Genomic DNA, 22222 nt, shown 5'->3' with positions numbered 1-22222 from the left:
ATTATTCCGCTATTTTAAATAGACGTCATCGCAACCGCGGTAGAATATGCCACGGCCACTGTTCTCCACGACGAGCCTTACGAACCAAACCCAGAGTCCATATTAGAACTCAGTAGAGCACAGGCGGTATTTGAAAGGGAAATGGAGATTTCACGACGAGTCACCGCTTCCGCCCTCGAAGAAGTAAATGTGGGTACGGAATCGGAGCCCCATTTTGTCTCCATCGCAAAGGAATTAAGTCTGGACTAGAGAAACACGATGATATAAGGATGTGTTCGCTTGGGCTCACGAGGACATGAAGGGGTTAGATCCCAAGTTCTATTAACATAAGATCAATTTAGCAACCGATGCGAAACCCGTCTAGCAGCGCCGCTATCGCATGAACCTGAACTATGCGACCCGCGTGAAAGAAGAAATTGACAAGCTCCTGAAGGCGGGGTTCATACAACCAGTTAAACAAGCGACATGGTTAAGCCCGATAGTGGTCGTTCCAAAGAAAAACGGTAAAATAAAGGTATGCGTAGATTACCGAAAATTAAACGCCGTAACCATTACAGACGCATTTCCCTTACCCTTCACCGATAGCGTACTGGACGCCGTCGCAAGCCATGAGATGTACAATTTTTTAGATGGCTTCAGTGGTTATAACTAGGTACGCATGCATCCCGAGGACCAAGAAAAGACGACATTTGTCACGAACTGGGGAGTATATGTGGCAGTCGTCATGATGTTCGGGCTAAAGATGGCGCCGACAACATTTCAACGGACAATTACAGAGATCTTTGGGGAATACATTCCGGCGTTCATGCAAGTTTTTTTAGACGACTTTGCGGTATATGGGAGAACAATAGACCATTTTACGCACTTACAATTGTGCTTGGAACGTTGCCGCACCGCACACTTAAGCCTGAATCCCGTGAAATGTGCTTTCGGCGTGACCAACGGGACTCTCCTGGGCCATATAGTCAGCAAGGAGGGAATAGCCGCCGACCTGAACAAAATCTCCGCGATTACGCAAGCCAAAACTCCGACAAACGCCAAATCGCTCAGCCGGTTTTTAGGACAAATACGGTGGCATAGTCGGATGATACGGTATTTGGCGGACTTCGGCACGCCGTTACACGCTGGCGTACATCAGACTCCTTTCCAATGGACTGCAACGGAGGATAAGAACTATGAGGCACTTAAGATAATGCTCACACAGGCTCCCGTTGTACAACCACCAGTTTGGGCGAAGCCATTCCACGTGTTCGTCGATGACTCAGACATAGCAATAGGAAATGCACTAATGCAGCTTACCGAACCAAACTGGTACCGGCCAGTATACTATGCTAGTCGCAAATTATCAATAGCAGAGCGTAACTACTCCACAACGGAGCGAGAGGCACTAGGGATGATCTATAGCATCAATAAATTCCGGCACTATTTATTAGGAAGGAAATTCACGTTCCACGTGGATCATTCGGCGCTACTGTATTTGGTGGAGAAACAAGCCCTGACAGGGAAATTGGCGCGGTGGATGCTGCTGCTCCAGGAATTTGATTTCGTAATCCAACACCGACCAGGAACGCAACACGTAGTGGCGGATTTTTTGAGCAGATTCGAGAATGGAGAAACAGTACAAAAAGATGATGACGATTTTCCGGACGCCGATATCTTGCGGGTAGTGACACTAGCAGAAAGAACGGAATCGACCTTTCCGGACCGGTGGCTTATGGAAATGACGTACTTTTTGACTACGGGATTGCCTCCACCACAATTACGCACGGACGAGAAGAAATGACTAGCCGTCCGAAGCCGTCACTTCTGCCTCGTCGAAGGCGTTTTATATCACAAAGGAAGTGACGGCATTTGGCAACGTGGGGTACGCCAGGATGAGAAGGAAGCAGTTTTACGGGAGGCACACTGCGGCACAGCAGGCGGCCATTACGTGGGTGACGTTACAACCCGGAAAGTATGGTAGGCGGGCTTATGGTGGCCAACAACGCAGAAGGACGCATCCGAGTATTGTAGAAAGTGTGATTTGTGTCAACGGATGGGACAACCCGTGGAGGGCACAAGGATGCCACACCAGCCCGTAGTACCGCTAGACCCCTTCCAAAAGTGGGGATTGGATTTTGTGGGGCCCTTCACACCGGCGGCAACCGTACGGGCAATAAATACATATTGGTAGCCACGGATTATTGCACCAAATGGGTAGAAGCAAAGGCACTACGTGAAAATACAGCGGTCGTCACAGACAGATTCCTTTACGAGCACATCTGGTGCCGGTTCGGTTGTCCGATTGAGCTTATTAGTGACCAGGGGAGCTACTTTCTCAATATGGTTGTTTGAGAACTAACACATCATTACGCCGTAGTCCATAAGAAGAGTATGGCATATTATCTGCAGGCGAATTGATTAGCAGAATCCACCAACAAGATGTTGCTGACCATTTTGAAGAAAATCATCAATGAAAATAGAACGGAATGGGATACCAAACTATAGAGTGCATTATGGGCATACAGAACCAACTACAAAACAAGAATACAGTCAACACCGTTTCGACTAGCGTTTGGGCTGGAGGCTATGAGGCCGGTCGAATTTCAGGTACCTAGTTTGCGAATTCAGGTACGGAACCGACTATCAGAAGCCAAGTCGGAGGAGGTACGGCTCCACCAACTCCTTGAACTAGGGGAGAAACTGTGTTGGAGCAGGAACAACGACGGCGTAAAGCGTTTGTGGATCGACATCGAAACGCAAGGGAAAAGGAGTTCGCCGTGGGTCGAGTGGTGTTGGTTTTCCAAACTCGCATGGGCCATATGCCGGGGAAGTTACGATTCCGCTGGACCGGCCCATACTGGATAATTGGAGCGGAACAAGGCACTTTCCAACTAGGTACACTGGCCGGGGAAGTAGTTTGGCAAAAGGTGAATGGGTTTCGGCTCAAACCTTACCTGGGCCCTACGCCACCTAACCCATTCACCGCCGAACGGGACAGAGCCGAAGAACCCGCAACGTAAATGGACGACCCCACTTGTACCATAATGTAAAAATAGGTTGTAGATAACCATTACGGAAAAAAAAGAAAAAAAAAAAGAGAGGAGAAGATAGCGACTATTCAAACGACTAAAGGCATGCACAAACTCCTAGTTCAAGAACACGCGGCACCACAATGGCTCACCGCCCAATGAACCCTAAGCCACAAAAAGAAGGAAACAGAAGATTTTCTGCACAAAATAGAAATTCATCTTCTAGCTATTAGCGATCCCATTGCTCCTCCCCCTCACCTTCTCCTCCATCCTACATGTCAACGCATATGGGATGCCCAAGCAGAAGGCGGGCATCATTATCGATACCTTTGAAGGGCGTGCGGTCGATTGGGGGGTCATCACATGGCCGGCGTTAAGGGAAGGCCTGCACGCGTATCAGGCAGGCAAAAAGCTCAGGCCGATCATACAACAATACCTTACGGTACTATTCCCACCCCGAGGCCTGCTGGCACCGAAGCCCAGCCGACCCACGCCCCCGCCTTGATCCGCGAAATGCAGGTTAGTGGAGTTAGCGGCCCCAAAGTGGGAAGAGAAACCCCAACCCGCCTAGCTAGACCCGAGGACAACAACTACCGACCGGCAGGACACACAGATAACACAGGAGGAATAGCCGGCACGTTTCGGGGAAACAACCCCAGAGCCAGACACCGAAACACGGCAGGATAACCCTAGACCAAAACGGCGTAGATTGGACAGGAAAGATGGGTGGGGGTTGGTCAAAGACGTCCCCACGACGACAGAGACACTGACTGAAGGCGATGGCTCCGCAACTACGGAACCCAATACCACCTTCAAAATCATCCGGGAGCCATGGCCGATCATTACGACCCAGTCCTAACGAGGGAAAGCCGTATTGACGGCGGAAAGCGAGGTGTTGGCATATCCGGATATCCCGGATACGGCCCATGAGTTCAGCGCCCTCTTACAGTTCGACACTTCTTTTGAGCTCATGGAGTTCCTGGCAACACAACAAGTAAAAGCCGCCCAACGAATGGCCGAAGACCATGCGGAACGCCAGATGATCGAGCGCGCCCTAACACACACGACGGAGAGCAATGATGAGGACCGGTTAGCCAGGGTCGGTAGACAGAGGAACGCCGGGGTACGCCGAGTGGGGATGGAGATACCCCCATTAAACACGACCCTAGTCGAAGTTCATCGGGAACTGGCAAAGGTCAGCATGGGCGCCAAGGAAATGGCCATAAAAAATAAGAATGTCTGGAAGAAGGTAAAACTGACCCAAGTCGAACTACAAAAAGCCAACGAACGCATCGCGGAGTTGGAAGCTCACGCGACTACAACGCAACACTCAATTCTGCCACCAAACCACGCCATCGACGCTTTAAAAGAAGAAATTGAGGCTCAGACCGCCATCGCCTCAAAAGCGAAAAGGGCCGTGCAACTAGCGGAATCAGAAATTGACCGCCTTCGAGCGGAACTACACCAATCCTCAGACAGAGAAAAGGAGATATGGGCGAACAGCTAGAAGGCAGTAAAAACCCTTGAAGAGAAACTCGCTACAGAGGTAGCTCAACACATCCGGACAAAGGACGACAACGCCCAATTACGGGAGGACGCGAAGAAATCGGAGGCGGCAATCACGGGACTCCGAGCCTTATTAGAGAAAAAGAAGGTATGGTTCGATGAGCAGTTGGTGGTCGAACAAGAAAGAAGGCATCAGCTCGAGATTTGCCTAAACAATGAAATGGGGAAATTAGAAGAGCAACATGCAAAGGAATCCTAGCTGTGGGCGGGCCTGAAGGCCATGTACAAAGAAGCAGCGGTGGTTAAACAACAAGAAATTGCAAACCTCCAGAAGTCGATGGAGGACACACGCAACCGTTGCTAGGCCATCACAGATAATGTGCGTATCCTTCTCCAAACAAATCGGGAGAGGTTCACAGTGCAATTGAAAACAGCGTTGGACAAAGGATGGATGGCGTGGGCAACCCACGCAGCGGAATTGCACGCGTATCGTGCGGATTGGGAGAACTGGCGAAAAGACGGTCGAGGTTTCTATAAACTAAATGAGGAGAGCATTGCGGCCATACGAGAGGACCTAGCGCAAGAATATTGTGCGCTAGCGGACCAACACTCCGAAGAACTCGCACAACTCTTAGATGATTTTGGTGAAAGCCAGGAGGAGCTATTTCATCAGATCACACAAGCCGGCAATACGCGAACAAACGAGGAATCCAGCGCGTTGCCAATTCCGGGCACAACCGAAGAAGAGGAACCTCAGGCCCGATCACCAGAAATGACGACGATGGAGAACAACGCGGACCAACGAGCGGAGTCCCCCACAGTACCAGACATCGAAACCACTGCACACGAGGAGGTTCATCCGCACGAACCCACGCTATCATCGGACCGCATGGAGAATGGTGCGGGCCAGGCGGAATCACCGCCCCACTCCCCGGAACGTACAAAAACTGCCGACACCATGGAGGAAGTAACGATGGAGGCAGAGCCGCAACCGACTACAAGCACGACAACGGCGGAGCCCAACCCACTAGGTCAAGAAGAGCTCACCGTACCCGGACCGCCCACACACGGCGACTGCGACACCGGGAGAAACCACCCCGACCAAACAGGGAAGCCACACCACGATGCACCTACGGGCCCTACGTCACCTCCGGACGCGAACACCGCAGCAGAGCCAAACATCCGGGCCATTTTGGAAGAGGATTAATGGGATGGGTTCGACATGCCAGGGCACTGTCCCACAGGCATGCCAGGTGTTGTCCGCCGGAATAGTAACCGACGGACAAGAGTGTAGGAATAAGAAATAATATAAGATCATAACGCATGTAACGGTTCACGCAGGAAGCGTGAACGGCTAAATAGACCCTGCGTATATAAAGGGCAGGAAACCTCTGATAGAGGGAGCGTGTAATTTTGGGAATGTAAAGAAACATCTCATAATAGAATTCTATCTTCTCTGATTTTCTGTGTATAGCTACGGCTAATCCACTGTGTGTGTCTTGAATACCTGAGCGTGTAAGAACGTAAGTGTAACCCTTGCCAAGGATTCGGTTGTAGCCGTCTCCCTTATACGCTGGTAGGTTACAGGGAACATTCCCCTACGCATTATGCTTAGATGCCTATTCGTTGTTCCACACCCACTTGGAGGTCTAGGTCGAAGGACTGACCGCAGACCGTGTTCCTAATCGACAACACGTATGCTGCCGATTTCCTTGTTCGGTCATCCGGATCTGGATCTGGTTTTCTCCGAATCGACGCCCTTCTTCCAACACTTGCTCTCCTTGTGGCCTTTCTTGCCACAATACAAACATTCCGTGATGTGTTTCCCTTGTCGGTTCTCGTCGCCTCGTCGACTCCCCCTACTTCCGGAGGGTCCGGAATTGCGGTCGGCATCACCACGATGCCTTCTTCCTTGCTCCCGTCGACCGCCTCCATTGCACGCCGACTCGCATCGTCCGCCACGACCACGGGGCCTATCTCCCTCCGTGTACAACATCTTGTCGTCGACGTGCGTACTCGTCGATGCACCCGCGTGATTCTCCTTTACAAGGAGCATCGACTGCAAGTCGAAAAACAACGACGTATTCTCCCTTGTACATATAGCAGTTCAGAATGCTCCGAACTTCGACGCCAATCCTTCGAGGCAGATCTGCACCATTTCGCCCTCCTCAATGTTTCCATCAATGGAGGCGAGGGAGTCACAAATATCCTTTATCTTGGAGGTGTAGTCAGCCACCGTCATGTTGTGTTGACGCACATTGCTCAACTCCTGTCGGAGTTGGAGCTTCTTGCTTGTGGTGCTTACGACGAAAATCTTTTTCAGATTTCCCCAAGCATCCTTCGGCATTCGTGCATCCCGAATGTAGTTCAAGAGCTGTTCGCTCACACAGGACGCGAAGCAGTTGAGAACTCTGCTCGTCGACTGTTCCTAGGCCGAGAAGTCTCTGTGTGTCGATTCGGGTGCTGCATCATTCACTCCATCGACATAGCTCCAATATCCATGTCCGAGCAGGTACTAGTGCATCTTGTACGACCAAGATGCATAGTTTCTTCTGTCGAGCTTCTCAGTTGGAAGCGAACTAGCCATACCTCTATCCATTTTTTTTCCTTTCTGTTCTTCACCAAGATTAGGTTTTTCTTTTGTGTGTTTCAAGCTGAAGTCGGTTGCAGAGGTTCTCAACCCTTGCTCTCTGATACCATGTAAAACATGACGTGTGGAAGCTATATGACACACAAAATACCAACGGGAGAAAAAACAGGTTTAATGGAGAGCTTAAGACACGATGTACGCGGGAGGGACAGAGAGGGAATTAACGCACAAAAAAACTAAATTCAAAATAACGTGTAAAACTCTGTACATAGGATGTGCTCAGAGATTGACAAAAGTATTGACACGTACTTCAATGCTCATAATTGAGCTCCTACACTAACTCCCAAATATATTCCCTCGTGGAATATCTGTTCAACGGTCTCCAGGTTTCCCCACCGATCCGGCCTCTTGTTGCGCACCGGTTTGCGCATTGATCCGGCCTATGTTGAGCTTGTATCTCAACAATGTATGTATGTGTTACGTGTAAATGTGTATGTATGTGAGTGTATACAGGTATGTGTGTATGTATGTACATATTGTATTGTATTGTATTAATTTCATTTATTGTATATATTGTATGTATGGCATGTGTATATGATTGTATATGTTATGTGAGTGTATGTATGTCTAAGAATTTATGTGTTGGTTTATGTATGTATGATGTTTGTACTTATGTGTACCAAAAAATATTTGTAGAGTAGTTGTGGCAGCCCCCACACAGAATAATGGTGAGCAAAAGTGGCATGACAAGGCAAGCGGCGATGACGGTGACATCAAAACGAGAACAGAGGCAACAAAATGAGGACAGATGAAACAAGGGGAGAAGAAGTGATAGCGGCAATGAGTAGAGAAGAGGAGGTAGAGCAAAGGAGGAGGTGGCAAAAAGCAAATTAAAAAAACTTGAATGTTTGAATCTTATGTTTAGTATGAATGAATGAATGAATGAATGAATGAATGTATGTATGTATGTATGTATGTGCACGTAATGTATGCATGTATGAATGAATGGATATTTATACGTAATTTTGTAGGATCTATGTATCGATGGAGTTAACTCCTCGATGTCGTTTGCGGAGTTCGGACCGATGTATTTTGATGGCGAATCGGGCGAAGATGGTTGTTGGACACCTTCGAGCCTCACACTCACTTAATGATTAATAGATGATTAAGCACAATATCTCTCTCACTCTCTCAAGCTCACTCTCATAGACAATAGGGTAATGAATATAGACAATAAGAGTAATGAATATGTTATTAACCCTCTTTGCTAAGAGGTGTAGCACCAACAAGGAAGAGAGATTAGTGTTCTCTAACTAAACACTTCACTAATATCTACTAAGCTTAAAGGTTACAAGGAGGAGGAGAGGAAGCTCTAGCTCTTAATCAATCCAGAGATCTTTACAAATAGAAGAACCCTTACAAAGCCACTACTATGTGGTTTATATAGCATTCACGTTTAGGGTATGGGCCTTTCACACTTGGACGTCCCTTTGCCTCTTTTCCTCTTGCCGTTTCCTCTTTGTAGGTCTTTCAACACATACTACGTCCTTGTTGATGTGCTCTTATTCATGACTGGTTGTGTTGCAATACAAGCGCTTAACATCTCCCCCAACCTAATGAGTGCACACTCCCGGCTGCACTGTGGGAGGGGGAGTTGCGAGCGTCGGGGGCGAGAAGGATCGAGTAGGGGGGTTCCCCGAGGGGGTGGGTGGCGGCGGAGATGATGGCGAAGACGTCGGATGTTCAGTGGTGGCAGCCGGATTTCCTGCATTTGGTTGGTCGTCGTGAAGAAGTCCTTCTTGGGGCCGGTGAGCCATGTGTAGGTGTTGTGGCCGGTGAAGGGAGAGGGGGGGTTTCTACTAAAACTTATGTAAGTGGGAAAAAAACTTGTGTCGATCATGGTTTCAAAATCCTGTTTGTAGGTGGCGGTGGAGCACGTTGACGCGGGTCCAAAGGCTAACCAGTTGACGACGGTTAGGGCCTTTATTCAAATCAAAGACAAGGCCCCACGCCGGGTGGTTGTGTTGTTTGTAGGGGAGGGATTCATACGGGCTAGAGTCAAGGAGTATGAGTAGTAGTTGCAGAAATCGAAGCTTGACTTGAATGTTGGGGCCAGGGACGTCAAGGTATGTATGTAGGAATCGTTGCATGACCTGGATCATGCCCGCTTCGGTCGGATATGTGCGCGGGGGTCGGGGAAACACAGACCAGTTGAACTGGAGGGTGGGTAGGCATGCCTGGGAAGCTTGGAAGTCGCGCCATGGCCAACAGCGAGCGAGGGGGAAAAAGGTGGGCTTGGTGCGCATCTCGGGGGGTGGAGGGCAAACCATTCTCGGAAAGACGTGTGCTCGAACCAAGGGAGACGCCACGAGGGTTGGATGCCAGGTGGTTCGAGGAGGGGGTCGGCCACGGGGTGGTGCCATCCTCGAGTTGATTGTTGGCGGCCGCCCAATTAGACATCTTATCGCGGTAAACATGGGGGTAAAGGAAGATGTTGACTTCGGGGTAATAGGTGTAGAGGCGGGTGAGGAGTAGGGGGGTCTCACAGAAATCAAACTCCCAGGGGATGGGTGCGGCAGATTGGTTATCGAGGCGGGTGTCCCAACCGGTACCGCGTTCGATGTAATCAAGGGTTGTTTGGAGGCCGTGGGTGAGTAGGTAACGGTCAACCAAATCAGTGTAGAAGGCCGCAACATTGAATCGGGCACTCGGGTCGTGTAGTAGCGGAGGTGTAGTGAAGATGGGGGGGTGTCATGAAGACAACATTTTGGCTTATCAAGAATCGAACCCACGACTTCTCGGTCTATGTGTTGAACCCTTAATCATTGAAATAACACATATGTTGTGTGATTATAATAATTATATTTTTAGTTATTATGAGATATTAGAATATTTTAGAACATTCTAGATTATTCTAGAACATCCTTTAATATTTCATGATTATATTTCTTATCATAAAAATCTAAAATATTCTAGAACATTCTAGAATAATCCATAAGGATCTATAAATAAGTGTCCATACATTCATTTCAACGCATTCGGTTCAAACTGTCGAGACTTGTGGGTAGGAGATAGAGTGAGAGCGAGAGCGATAGCGAAAGAGAGGGTGTGTGTGTGTGCGTGAGAGAGAGAGAGAGATATATATATAAGACTTGAAATAGAAATGAGATTATATTATGATGAAACAAGATTACAAGATTATATTTTGAACCGAATATTTCTGTTTCCTTTTCCAATAACCCTAGCAAGCTTTCTTCTTTTCCCTTCTTTCTTTTTCCCCCTCAGTTATGGAATCCTTCAGCAAGCAGGAGTATATGCGTGTCCTTTCTGAGCTTGACATGCTCACGACTAAGTTTGTGGCATTAGAGCAAGAAAATCATAGGCTACTCGGGGATTTACAACAAGTGAGTACCGAGAAAGCTCATCAATATGAGGAGTTATCACAACGGGTTCATCAACTCGAGGCTACTATATTAACATTACGAGAAAAAGCGGCGGGGGTTCAAAACTCCCCAAGGGAACCAAAGATTAGCCTCCCTACCAAGTTTGATGGTACCTGATCTTTGTTTCGAAGTTTCCTAAATCAAGTCCGTTTGGTGATTCTGTTACATCCCAATCGGTACCCAATTGATGCTGCTCGTGTGGGATTAATAGGAACCTTGCTAAGCGGTACAACATTAGCATGGTTTGCACCACTTCTAGAGAAGAAATCACCATTGTTGGAGGACTTCGAGGCATTCGTTAAAGAGTTTCAAGCTAGTTTTGGAGACATTGATAGCACTAGAATGGCAATAAACAAGATTCGAAGACTCAGACAAGGGGATCGTCCTACTTCAGCCTACGCAACAGATTTCCGTCTCTTGGCATGTGACATCCCTTGGGATGAGGCAACCTTAATGGATCAATTTCGTCAGGGTTTGCATAACGATGTCAAAGATCTTCTTCTTACTTTCCACGAAGATCCAAAGTCTCTTACAAAGGCCATTAGTTGAGCTGTGCGATGTGATAATTGCTTGTTTGAGCGATGTTCTGAACGTCAAACAAATGCTACGCTGCCAACCGGAACAGACGTATGCTTCAGTAGTCGCAACACCACCACAAGTTCCCAGACCCATTACGAGGGATGGTCCCACTTCGATGGAAATAGAGTCAACATAACGTCGCGTGCCTTTATCAGATGCTGAGAAACAATGACGTCGGGCGCGTTGCCTATGCCTATATTGTGGTGGTCCAGGACATATTGATGTGAATTGTCCACATAAACCCAGACGTCAAGTTTACCAAGTAAGTGCATATTACAACCTTACCTCGAGTTCTATCATCATTTCTAATAAGAGGATGTGTTAAACGAATTAGAGGATGTGTTAAATGAATGAGTCCGGCCAAAATAGGAGCCATTTGGTTGGGCCATCCTAGATATGTAGAGTCAATACCTAGTTGTGGTTCCATTTCATCAAATTAAGTTAGTAGAGTTTTCTTTTGCACAAGTTGAGCTTAGCACATCTACAGGTCATCGAGTCCTAGCCTCTGCCCTCCTAGATTATGGAGCCAATTCTTGTTTCATGGATCACGAGTTTGCATTGACCCAAAACATTATCTTGAACAAGCTCCTGAACCTAGTAGCTATAGGAGTCATCGATGGTCGCCCTATAGCATCAGGTGATATAGTCGAAGAGTCTGAACCAATTCGTGCAGTCCTAGGTAATTTGGCTAGTATCATTTCATTCAACATCATTAGTAGTCTAGACCACTCTCTAGTTCTTGGTCTTCCTTGGTTTGAGTTACATAACCCAACTATTGATTGGAGAAAGAGAACTATTGAAAAGGTCACAATACAATCCGAGTCTCTTAAAACTCCAACAAAGGATCTAGGATTGCACACGATTTCAACAATCTCTATACATCTGTTACGAAAGGATGGAAGGAAGACATTGTTGGCCGGTCAGAAGAGCAAGGACAAGTGGGAAGGTGGAGTCGGATCGGATAATAGGAAGTAAATAATAGTATATTTATTATTCGGAGGGACGGATCCGGTACAGTTGTACCGATCCGGATCCGGACCGATTCGGATGCCGGTTGCCTAAGCGCACCGATTGTAACCTTGCCGGATGCCTATAAAAGGATCCGATGATTTGTAAATGCTTTACGGAAGTAATACAATTATACTTATTGCATGTTTATCTTTGTCTTTGTATTGTTTTACCGTCTGTGCTTAGTGTAATCATCTTACGCGTGTAACTTAGCATCCAATCCTTACCACCCCTTTGGAGAAGTGTCGGATAGATACCTGTGTTGAGGCTAGTCCGGCCAAGCATTCAACACTATTTTGGCGACCACGATTCCTGCAAAGTGCAGAGGACAACCGGGGGATGGATGTCTAGACCAAACGACGACCACATCACTGAACGAGGGAGACGATACACCGAACGAGAGCAACGACGGGAAGCCCTGCAGCAAGCCGTCGACGAGATCCGGCGAGACCGGTCATTCTCCAGAACTCTTCGGAGAGTCACAGAAGAAGCACTGCAGTTCCGGGTTCTGCAAGTCCCCGACGAAGGCAGTAGCATAACAAGCCTGCAAGAGGCGGAAACGATACTACAGACGCTCGCCGGTGGCGACGGGGACTCGGAAGCATTCGCAACACTCGAGGCGGAGTCGGAAAGCGACGGAAGCGTTGCGTCCTGGTATAAAAGCAGCCACGACACACCAAACGACCCGGGGGAAGAGGAGTCGGAAGACTCAGTAACACCGGAGCTAGAGGAAGAAATAACCTTGGAGTTCGGTGACCGGCAATCGCCGAGGGAGGCTGACCGGATACCGACAACACCCGCGAAGGAACCGAAGGACCGGACACCGGCAACACCCGCGGAGGAACTGAAGGAGCAGATACCGACACCAACCGTGGAGGAACCGAAGGTTCTCACACTGACGCCAACAGCGGACAGAGCAGGAGAGTCAATTGGACGACACGATGCTGTACCCATACCCAAAGTACCGGGATGAGCTCGACGCAGAGGCACACATGTACGCATTCCTCCAAACATGGGAAACCAACCATGTTTCCCAAAGACTGACGGAGCCCGAAGCTGAACTATCCAAAGTCGCCGAATTCGGCATGACCTTAGAAGTACCGGTGGCCCGATGGCACGCAAAGCACTTACCGGGCAGCTTTGCCACATTCGATGCCTTGAAGGCCAAATTCCTCAGGCTTTTTCACAGACAAGTTGAGCCCATACAACGGATCGATGCGAATATAACCTGTTAAATCGGCAGGCGGCACCGGTTCAACACATAGAACCGCGCAATCAGCACCCGGATGAGGATCGATTCCGGAGAGACAACCGCTACCAACGCGAACGCGATGACAGATACGCTGATAGAAGACGCGATAACTATGACCGAGAGGAGAAACGCAGAGATAGCTACCCCCGGGACCGGTACGACCGAGACGAATCCCCGGAATACGAACGACGCAGAGAAGAGAGGCGACAAGGGAACCGAAATTTCCGATGGAATCAGAAGCGTGGATTTTTCCGAAGAGAGGAAAGTTGGGAGGCAGCAAGGAATGACAACCCGGTATCGGTACTGGATAACCGAAAAACCGAAGACAACCGCCGAAGTATACCCACCCCCCAAACCGGGGACAAAGGAGAAACGAGCAACAGTCACAAGGTGTACTGTTATTACTGCCGTAAGGAGGGCCATTATAGTAACCAATGCCCAAGCAAAACCAATGACAAGCAGCCGGCAGTCAACATGGTTACAACCGAAATAACGGAAGTGCAGCAGGTCACAACCCGGTCAAAGGGGAAGGCCACCAAGTGGGAAGCCCAGGAGGCAATCAGAAAACAAGCGGCGCAATGGATCAAGAAGGCCAATGAACAGAATGCGGCAGAAATAAGAGACCAAAATATGCCAAAAGACGAAGAAATCATACAACCAGGAGAAAACCCGATGTGGCAAGCGCTCCAGGACTGTCAAATCGTGCTGCCGTTAGCACGGCTACTACAGTTGGTGCCACGGTTTACGGTAGACTTACAGGCATCCGTGAGCAAACCGAAGCCGACGCCAGCACCGGCATTCTTCTCCAACCCGGAGGAAGGACCAGCTGTGGTCGATACAAGTAGCCCGACGATCACTGGAATCGTGAAAGGAAAGGAAATTGCCGGAACAATTTTGGACGGAGGCTCCGGGGTAAATGTCATCAACCGACAGACATGCGACAACCTGGGCATCCGGGAATGGGAACCATGCCCCTTCTGGTTACGCATGGCGGATACCAGCTCAGTCCGACCGACCGGGCTTATCCGGGATTTGGAAGTAACGATCGGAGGCCATGTATTCCGGATATCGGCCGTGGTGCTGCAGCTGAATGTACAAGGCGCGTACCCCCTACTGCTAGGACGACCATGGCTGCGAACGGCGCATATCAAGCAGAATTGGCAAAAGAACATGATCACATTCCGGCGAGGGAAAACAAAGGTACGAGTAGCGACGCAACCACGGGTGATCGCCAGTAAGGAAGCAACTCCATTGTATGCGGAAAGCATCAACATGTTGGAGGGATTACCGGACGAGGAAGTCGATCGGTACCTCGAGGAACACCCACGAATCGTCCCACTATTTGAGGTGGATATCACGGCGGCAGTAGAACCGTACATCACGACGCCGGACGAACCGGACCAAGCGGCGATCCGGGAACTGCGACAAGCGTAGGAATCCCTAGAGAGGGAGATGATGATATCCCAGAGGGTAAAAGCATCCCAACTAGAGGAGGTGGACCTCGGCACAACAGACAAGCCCCGACCGGTAAATGTCGCAAAGGAATTGCCGAAGGAAGAAAAGAAGGCAATGGTAGCATTATTAACAGACTTCAAGGATGTGTTTGCGTGGTCATACGAAGACATGCGAGGGCTGGACCCCCAGCTCTATCAGCACCAAATTCACCTAACTACGGATGCGAAACCGATCGCTCAACACAGGTACCGGATGAATCCGAATTATGCGGCGAAGGTGAAGGAGGAGATTGATAAGCTCCTCCGGGTCGGATTTATCCGACCGGTCAAGCAGGCAACCTAGCTGAGTCCGATAGTGGTGGTCCCGAAAAAGAACGGCAAAATCCGGGTATGTGTGGACTACCGGAAACTAAATGCCGCAACGGTGACCGATGCGTTTCCACTACCATTTACGGACGGGGTGTTAGATGCGGTAGCCGGCCACGAAGTTTACAGCTTCCTGGATGGATTTAGCGGTTACAACCAAATACGAATGAACCCGGCCGACCAGGAGAAGACAACGTTCGTTACGGAATGGGGAGTGTTCGTCGCGGTCGTGATGATGTTCGGACTAAAGACGGCCCCAGTGACCTTTCAAAGGATAATAATGGAAATTTTCGGGGAATATATCCCCGGTTTTATGCAGGTCTTCCTTGACGATTTCGCGGTCTACAGCCGGCACAGAGAGCATCTCGATCACCTCTGGTTGTGCTTAGAGAAGTGCCGCAAGTACCGGTTGAGTCTGAACCCGGCCAAGTGCGTCTTTGGAGTGGCAAGCGGCAACTTGCTAGGGCACGTGGTGAGTAAGGAAGGAATCGCGGTAGATCCGGATAAAGTAAAGGCGATTCTCGAGGCACCGGCACCAAATAACGCAAAGGCTTTAAGTCGGTTCCTGGGCCAAATAAGGTGGCATAGCCAAATGATAAGGCACCTCGCAGACTTCGATACACCATTGCATGCCGCCGTACACAGGGTACCCTTCCTATGGGCGGAGATGGAGGAGAAAGCCTACCAAGCGCTGAAGGTTATGCTGTCGCAAGCTCCGGTGGTGCAACCGCCGGATTGGAGTAAAAGCTTTCACGTCTTCGTTGACGCATCGGACGTAGCAATCGGCAGCGTTCTGATGCAACTCACGGAGCCGAAATGGTACCGGCCGGTGTACTATGCAAGCCGGAAACTCTCAAAAGCCGAGCTGCAGACACTCCGAGCTGATGCTGAGAATCGGAGGAAGACCGGTGACAAGTTCTACAAGATGGATGAAGAAAGTATCGTCGCCATTCGGGAAGAGTTGTCGGAGGATTTCTACGCTTTAGCGGAAGAACATCTCAAAGAAATCCGAGGGTTGGTAGAGAGGTTGGATGACGGGCAGCTCGCAACTCAGTTGGAGTTGGAGAAATACGAGTAGGACCGGTTACGATAGGAAGCCGAGGGAAGAACGACGCCAATCACTATAAGTAAGGGAGAGCGACCGGCTGAAGCTGAACCAACCGACACCGAACAACCCCGACAAGGAATACCCGAAGAAGAACTTCCGGTCCAAGAAAATCAAGAAGAGCAGGTGCAGACCGATGCCGGGGAAGAGGAAGAGCTGAGACCGGAAAACACCGGAGCAGAGGAAGAAGGCGCACCGAACCGACCAGTCGAGACCGGAGAAAGCGACACTGGTAACAAAATAGAGCTGGAACGGAGGAAGAACAGGAAGAACCCGGACGGAGCGGTGAGGAAGCACCGACACCACAGAATCAAGCAGAGCCGGAGCAGCAAATTTTTACGGAACAGCCAACCCAACCGGAGGTCGGAGACCAGGCAGGCAAGGAACAGGAATTGGAGGAAGAGGCACCACTTGACACCTTCGAGCGGAGTTTGCTCGATATTTTGGAGGAAGACTGAGGCCGGGAGTGGGTTCGAAGTGCAAGGCACTTTCCCACGGGCGTGCCATGGGTTGGCCGGTCAGAAGAGCAAGGACAAGTGGGAAGGCGGAGTCGGATCGGATAATAGGAAGTAAATAATAGTATATTTATTATTCGGAGGGACGGATCCGGTACAGTTGTACCGATCCGGATCCGGACCGATTCGGATGTCGGTTGCCTAAGCGCACCGATTGTAACCTTGTCGGATGCCTATAAAAGGATCTGATGATTTGTAAATGCTTTACGAAAGTAATACAATTATACTTATTGCGTGTTTATCTTTGTCTTTGTATTGTTTTACCATCTGTGCTTAGTGTAATCATCTTACGCATGTAACTTAGCATCCAATCCTTACCACCCCTTTAGAGAAGTGTCGGATAGACACCTGTGTTGAGGCTAGTCCGGCCAGGCATACAACACTATTTAACTGTACCGGATCCGTCCCTCCGAATAATAAATATACTATTATTTACTTCCTATTATCCGATCCGACTCCGCCTTCCCACTTGTCCTTGCTCTTCTGACCGGCCAACAGACATGATGGTGTTTGCGGTTTTAGCAACTCCCTCATCTAGCTCACAAGAATTGGGGGTCCAATTACCAAAGAAGTACATAGAATTCTCCGATGTGTTCGATAAGGTGAAGGCTAATAGATTACCAGAGCATCGACCATATGATTACCCGATTGATTTGCTGCTAGGAAAAGAGCCTCCATGGGGGCCAATTTATAACCTTTTAGCCCACGAAGTTAGAGGTTCTTCGAGAATATATCGATGAGAACTTGGCAAATGGTTTTATCCTGTTGGGAAATAGGTCCCTTCGGATGGGAAGGGAGAAGAACAGTGCCGACAAACAATCTCGGCCGAGGCCGGAACCGGATGAGGAGTACCCGGCTACGGAGAGCCGGATGCTGTAGACCCGGTGAGAACCGGATGAGGAGTACCCGGCTACGGAGAGCCGGATGGTGCAAACCCGGTGAGAACCGGATGAGGAGTACCCGGCTACGGAGAGCCGCATGGTGCAGACCCGGTGAGAAGTGCTCACCGGATGAAGAGACATATTCGTAAATATGTTTCTAAGATCCCATCGTGGCTATATTTGTAAATAGCCGAAAAGTCATATTAGTATAAATATGACTTAGGGCAAACTATTGTTGTTGTTGTTATTCTTGTTGGTGCAAGAAGAGAGATAACGCATAACCGCCGCCTGTGGCGAGGATTGTGAGCACGAGGTCGTTGCCTCCGTGACCTCACTGTTGTACATTCTAACATAATGATAGTTTGCAGCCTGTGGGTTGCCGTGATTTTTTTTCCCTAGTTTGGGTTTTCCACGTAAACATCCTGTGTACTCTTCTCTTCACTGTGTCGTGCATTTATTTCCCGTTTTCTGTATATGATTCTAAGCTCGGTTGTGGCCGAGCGTTGCAGATAAGGAACGAGAAGTTCTCGTCATATCCAACATTCAAGATCTCCTGTTGGTGCACCCATCTTTTTTGTTAAGAAGAAAGATGGTACGGTTCGTATGGGCGTGGATTATTGGGGCTTGAATAAAGTGACTATTAGAAACCGATATGCTCTACCATTGATCTCAAGCCTTCTAGAACGCCTCAGTGGAGCAAAGTATTTCACGAAGTTAGATCTTCGAGGTGCCTACAACCTTGTTGTTGAGAGACAAGCTCAACATTCATGCGTAATACGATGTGTAATCCAGTGTGTAGACTAGGTGTGTAAATCAGTACGCATAACATGGCCTTATCGGTGCGTAAACTGGAAGGTCGTTAGCATGATATTCCTCTTAAGGAATAATTTTGGGAGTTAGTGTAGTAGGCTCATTTATGAGTGGTCCAGTACTATCAGTACTTGTGTCAGCCCTATTGTCAGGGCTTGTATAAAAGGTGCTCACTGGGCACGGTGTATGTATAGATTGAGTATTATTTTGAATTGAGTTTCTGTGTGTTCTCTCTCTCTGTCTCTCTCTCTCTCTCTCTCTCTCTCTCTCCCGCATATTGGGTATATTCAAGCTCTCCATTAAACCTACATATTTTCTGTGTTCATTTTTCTATTGCTTCCGCACATGTATTCTTCACATGGTATCAGAGCGAGAGGGTTGAGAACCTCTGTAGCCGACATAGCTTGAAAAGAAAACTAACCAAGAAGAACAGGAAAAACAAAATGGATAGAGGCATGGCTAGCTCGCTTCCTACCGAGAAGCTCGACAGAAACAACTACGCGTCTTGGTCGTACAAGATGCACCTGTACCTGCTCGGGCACGGTTATTGGAGCTATGTCGACGGAGCAAATGACACAACACCCGAATTGACACACAAAGATTTCCCGGCGTGGGAACAGTCGGCGAGCAGAGTACTGTACTGCTTTGCGTCTTGTGTGGGCGAACAACTTCTGAGCTATATTCGGAATGTGAAAATGCCAAAGGATACTTGGGGAAATCTAAAGAAGATTTTCGCCGCAAGCACCACATCCAGGAAGCTTCAACTCCGACAGGACCTGAGCAACTTATGACAACGCGACTTGTCGATGGCTGATTACACCTCGAAGATCAAAGAGATATGCGACTCCTTAGCCTCTATCGATGTGAACGTCGAGGAAGGAGAGATGGTGCAGATCTGTCTCGGGGGACTAGCGTCGAAGTTCGGAGCCTTCCAAACTGCGGTGTGTACACGGGAGAATACGCCGTCGTTTTTCGACTTATAGTCGATGCTCCTTATAGAGAAGAACCACCCGAGCGCGTCGACGAGCACGCATGCCGACAACAAGATGTTGTACACGGAGGGAGATAGGCCCCGTGGTCATGGCAGATGAGGTGGGTCGGTGTGCAATGGAGGCGGCCGATGGGATCAAGGAAGAAGGCACCGAAGTGATGCCGACAGCAATTCTTCGGAAATATGGGGAGTTAAGACGATGAGAACTGGCAAGGGAAATCTTCCACGGAATGCTAGTATTGTGGCAAGAAAGGCCACAGAGAGAGCGAGCGTTGGAAAAAGCGCACCGATTCGGAGAGAACCAGGCCCGGATCATGCTTCAGACAGACCGACAAAGGAAATCGGCAGCGATCGCACTATGCCGAAGGATCCGGAAAAACCGAAAAAGGGTCAGTCTTCGTGATGAGAGACAAAGCAAACTCGATGAAGAAGATCACCCCGAAGTCGGACGAGGTGTGGTACGTCGACTCCGGCGCGTCAAACCACATGACGTGCCACAAGGAGTGGTTCTCGTACTTGGAAAAACCAATGCAACCGGGAGTAGTTGCAACCGGAGACGACACTCTGCATCCGATCGCGAATGTCGGTGAAGTTCCCCTAAGCCATGTCAGACAGAAAGGGAAACTCATGAACGTTTTGACGGGAACTACATGCTCCAATGAATGACGCTCGGCCACAACTGAGCCTAAAAACAAACACAGAAAAACAGGTAATGAACACACGACACAAAGGTGAGAGAAGAGTGCACAGGATGTTTAAGGATGCATCTCCCGGTTTCAACTTGTACACCCACTTGTTTCGGAGTGCCCGCTTTCCTTTCGGCAACTCCACCAATTCGTACGTATGGTTCTCATGCAAGGAATCCATCTCATCCTGCATGGCACTTAACCATTTGCGGCTGTGGGTGTCATCCTTCGCTTCTTCGAAGCTTTCTGGCTTCCCCTCATCGGTTAGTAGCACATGCTCTGCCTCCGGAAATCTCCGGGGGGCCCTTCTCTCTCTAAGAGGATATCTCCGTCTTTGGGCTTTGGTGACCGGCTCCTCCATCTGCTCTTCATTCGAATTCGATTCGGGGTCTTGGCTGGTTCCGGTTTCAGCTTCCTCTACTTCTTCTACTGTCGGTTCAGTATCCTCACCATAACCGGTTGGTTCCTCGAGTGCTAACCGGTCTGTTGCGAGTTGGGTCTGTTCATCATAGAATCGATCCTTACCGGTCGACTCGGAGTTCATTATCTTCTTCTCCGACTCCCAGTCGACGAGCGTCTTGTCCTCCATGAAGATAATATCTCGACTCCGGAATACCTTCTTGTCCACCAGGTCCTACACTCGGTAGCCGAACTCATCGTCGCCGTAACCGAGGAATATGCATGGCCGGGTCTTTGGATCTAACTTACCTCTCCGGCCCTTAGCTACATGCACATACACGAGACACCCGAATACCTTCAAATGCCGGTAGGACACTTCGTTACCTGTCCAGACTCTCTGTGGCGTGTCTCCGTCCGGGGTACTGAGAGTGATCTGTTTATCACATATGTTGCCGTCGACAGTGCCTCAGCCCAAAACTTCTTGGGTAGTTTTGCATGCGCCAACATACTCTGGACCCTCTCCATTATGGTCCGGTTCATCCTCTCGGCCAACCCGTTTAGTTCCGGCGTCTTCGGCATGATAAATTCGAGCCGGATTCCCTTCGAGCGACAATACTCCTCGAACTGCCTCCGATATTCACCTCCGTTATCTGCTCGAACCGCCTTCAGTTTCCGGCTGGTTTCTCTTTCCACTCTCGCATGGAGCTCTTTGACGACGGATGGCACCTGATCCTTCGTCTTCAATGGTGTGGCCCACAACTTCCGGCTGTGGTCATCTATGAACGTCACGAAGTATTGCGATCCTGCATGTGACTTCGTTCCACTTGACACACATCAGTATGCACCAACTCACCGGCAGTGTCGGATGCCACAACTCACCGGTAGTGTCGGGTGCCATGTTCAATTCCTCCGGACATAACCGGGCATTCATCAGGTACAGAGTGTTGACCTTCCGGGCCCGAGCCACAATCAGGCTCCCTTTGCTGAACTTCATAACACCGTTCTGGATGCTACCCATGTAGCTTTCATCATCTAGCCGACCGGCTGATATCAGGTTCAAACGAACCTCCGGAACTTGTCAGACATCCTTCAGTAGCAGCTTGCATCTGGTTGGTGTTGTCAACCACATGTCTCCTATGCCGACAATTCGGCATGTACCTTCATTCCCCATCTGGACACAACCGTGATCACCGGCTGTGTAGGATGAGAAGCATTTATGGTCCGGGGTAAGGTGGAACGACGCTCCGGAGTCGACCACCTAGGTCATCTCGTTGCCGGCAAGGTTTATCTCACTCTCCTTGGTGATGAGCATCAAATCTTCTTCACTCGTCGCGATTGCAGTCGTTTCCTTTCGGTCCGTTCCCCTCCAGTCTTTACCGTTCCGGTCTGGTGTCCGCTTCGAATCGGTACTGTTGGTTTCCTTGTCTTTCCGGAAATGCCGACAGTTCTTCTGGAAGTGTCCCGGCTTTCCGCAATAGAAGCAAGTAGGTCTCCCCCTTGAATTTGACCGTGTCCCCGACTTTTCCCGGTTCTGGGGACTACGGTTTCTTTGTCTTCCGCGTTCTGATTCGGTAAGGAGCGCTTTGGAGTCGAAGCTCGTATCTTTATCTTTCCGACGCGCCTCCT

General features: G+C 49.2%; 1 pseudogene; it reads left to right on the top strand.

The window, feature by feature from the left end:
* Positions 1–4149: 4149 nt before the first annotated feature.
* The window catches only part of LOC147850849 (uncharacterized), a 34394-nt pseudogene continuing 16321 nt past the window's right edge, over positions 4150–22222 (top strand).

This window comes from Azolla caroliniana, unplaced genomic scaffold (assembly GCF_043228905.1).
Source record: "Azolla caroliniana isolate FFs.n. ecotype wild unplaced genomic scaffold, voAzoCaro1.0.p SCAF_20, whole genome shotgun sequence".
NCBI lineage: Eukaryota > Viridiplantae > Streptophyta > Polypodiopsida > Salviniales > Salviniaceae > Azolla > Azolla caroliniana.
Note: the sequence above shows the minus strand (reverse complement) of the source record. Positions and strands in the feature narration are given on the sequence as shown.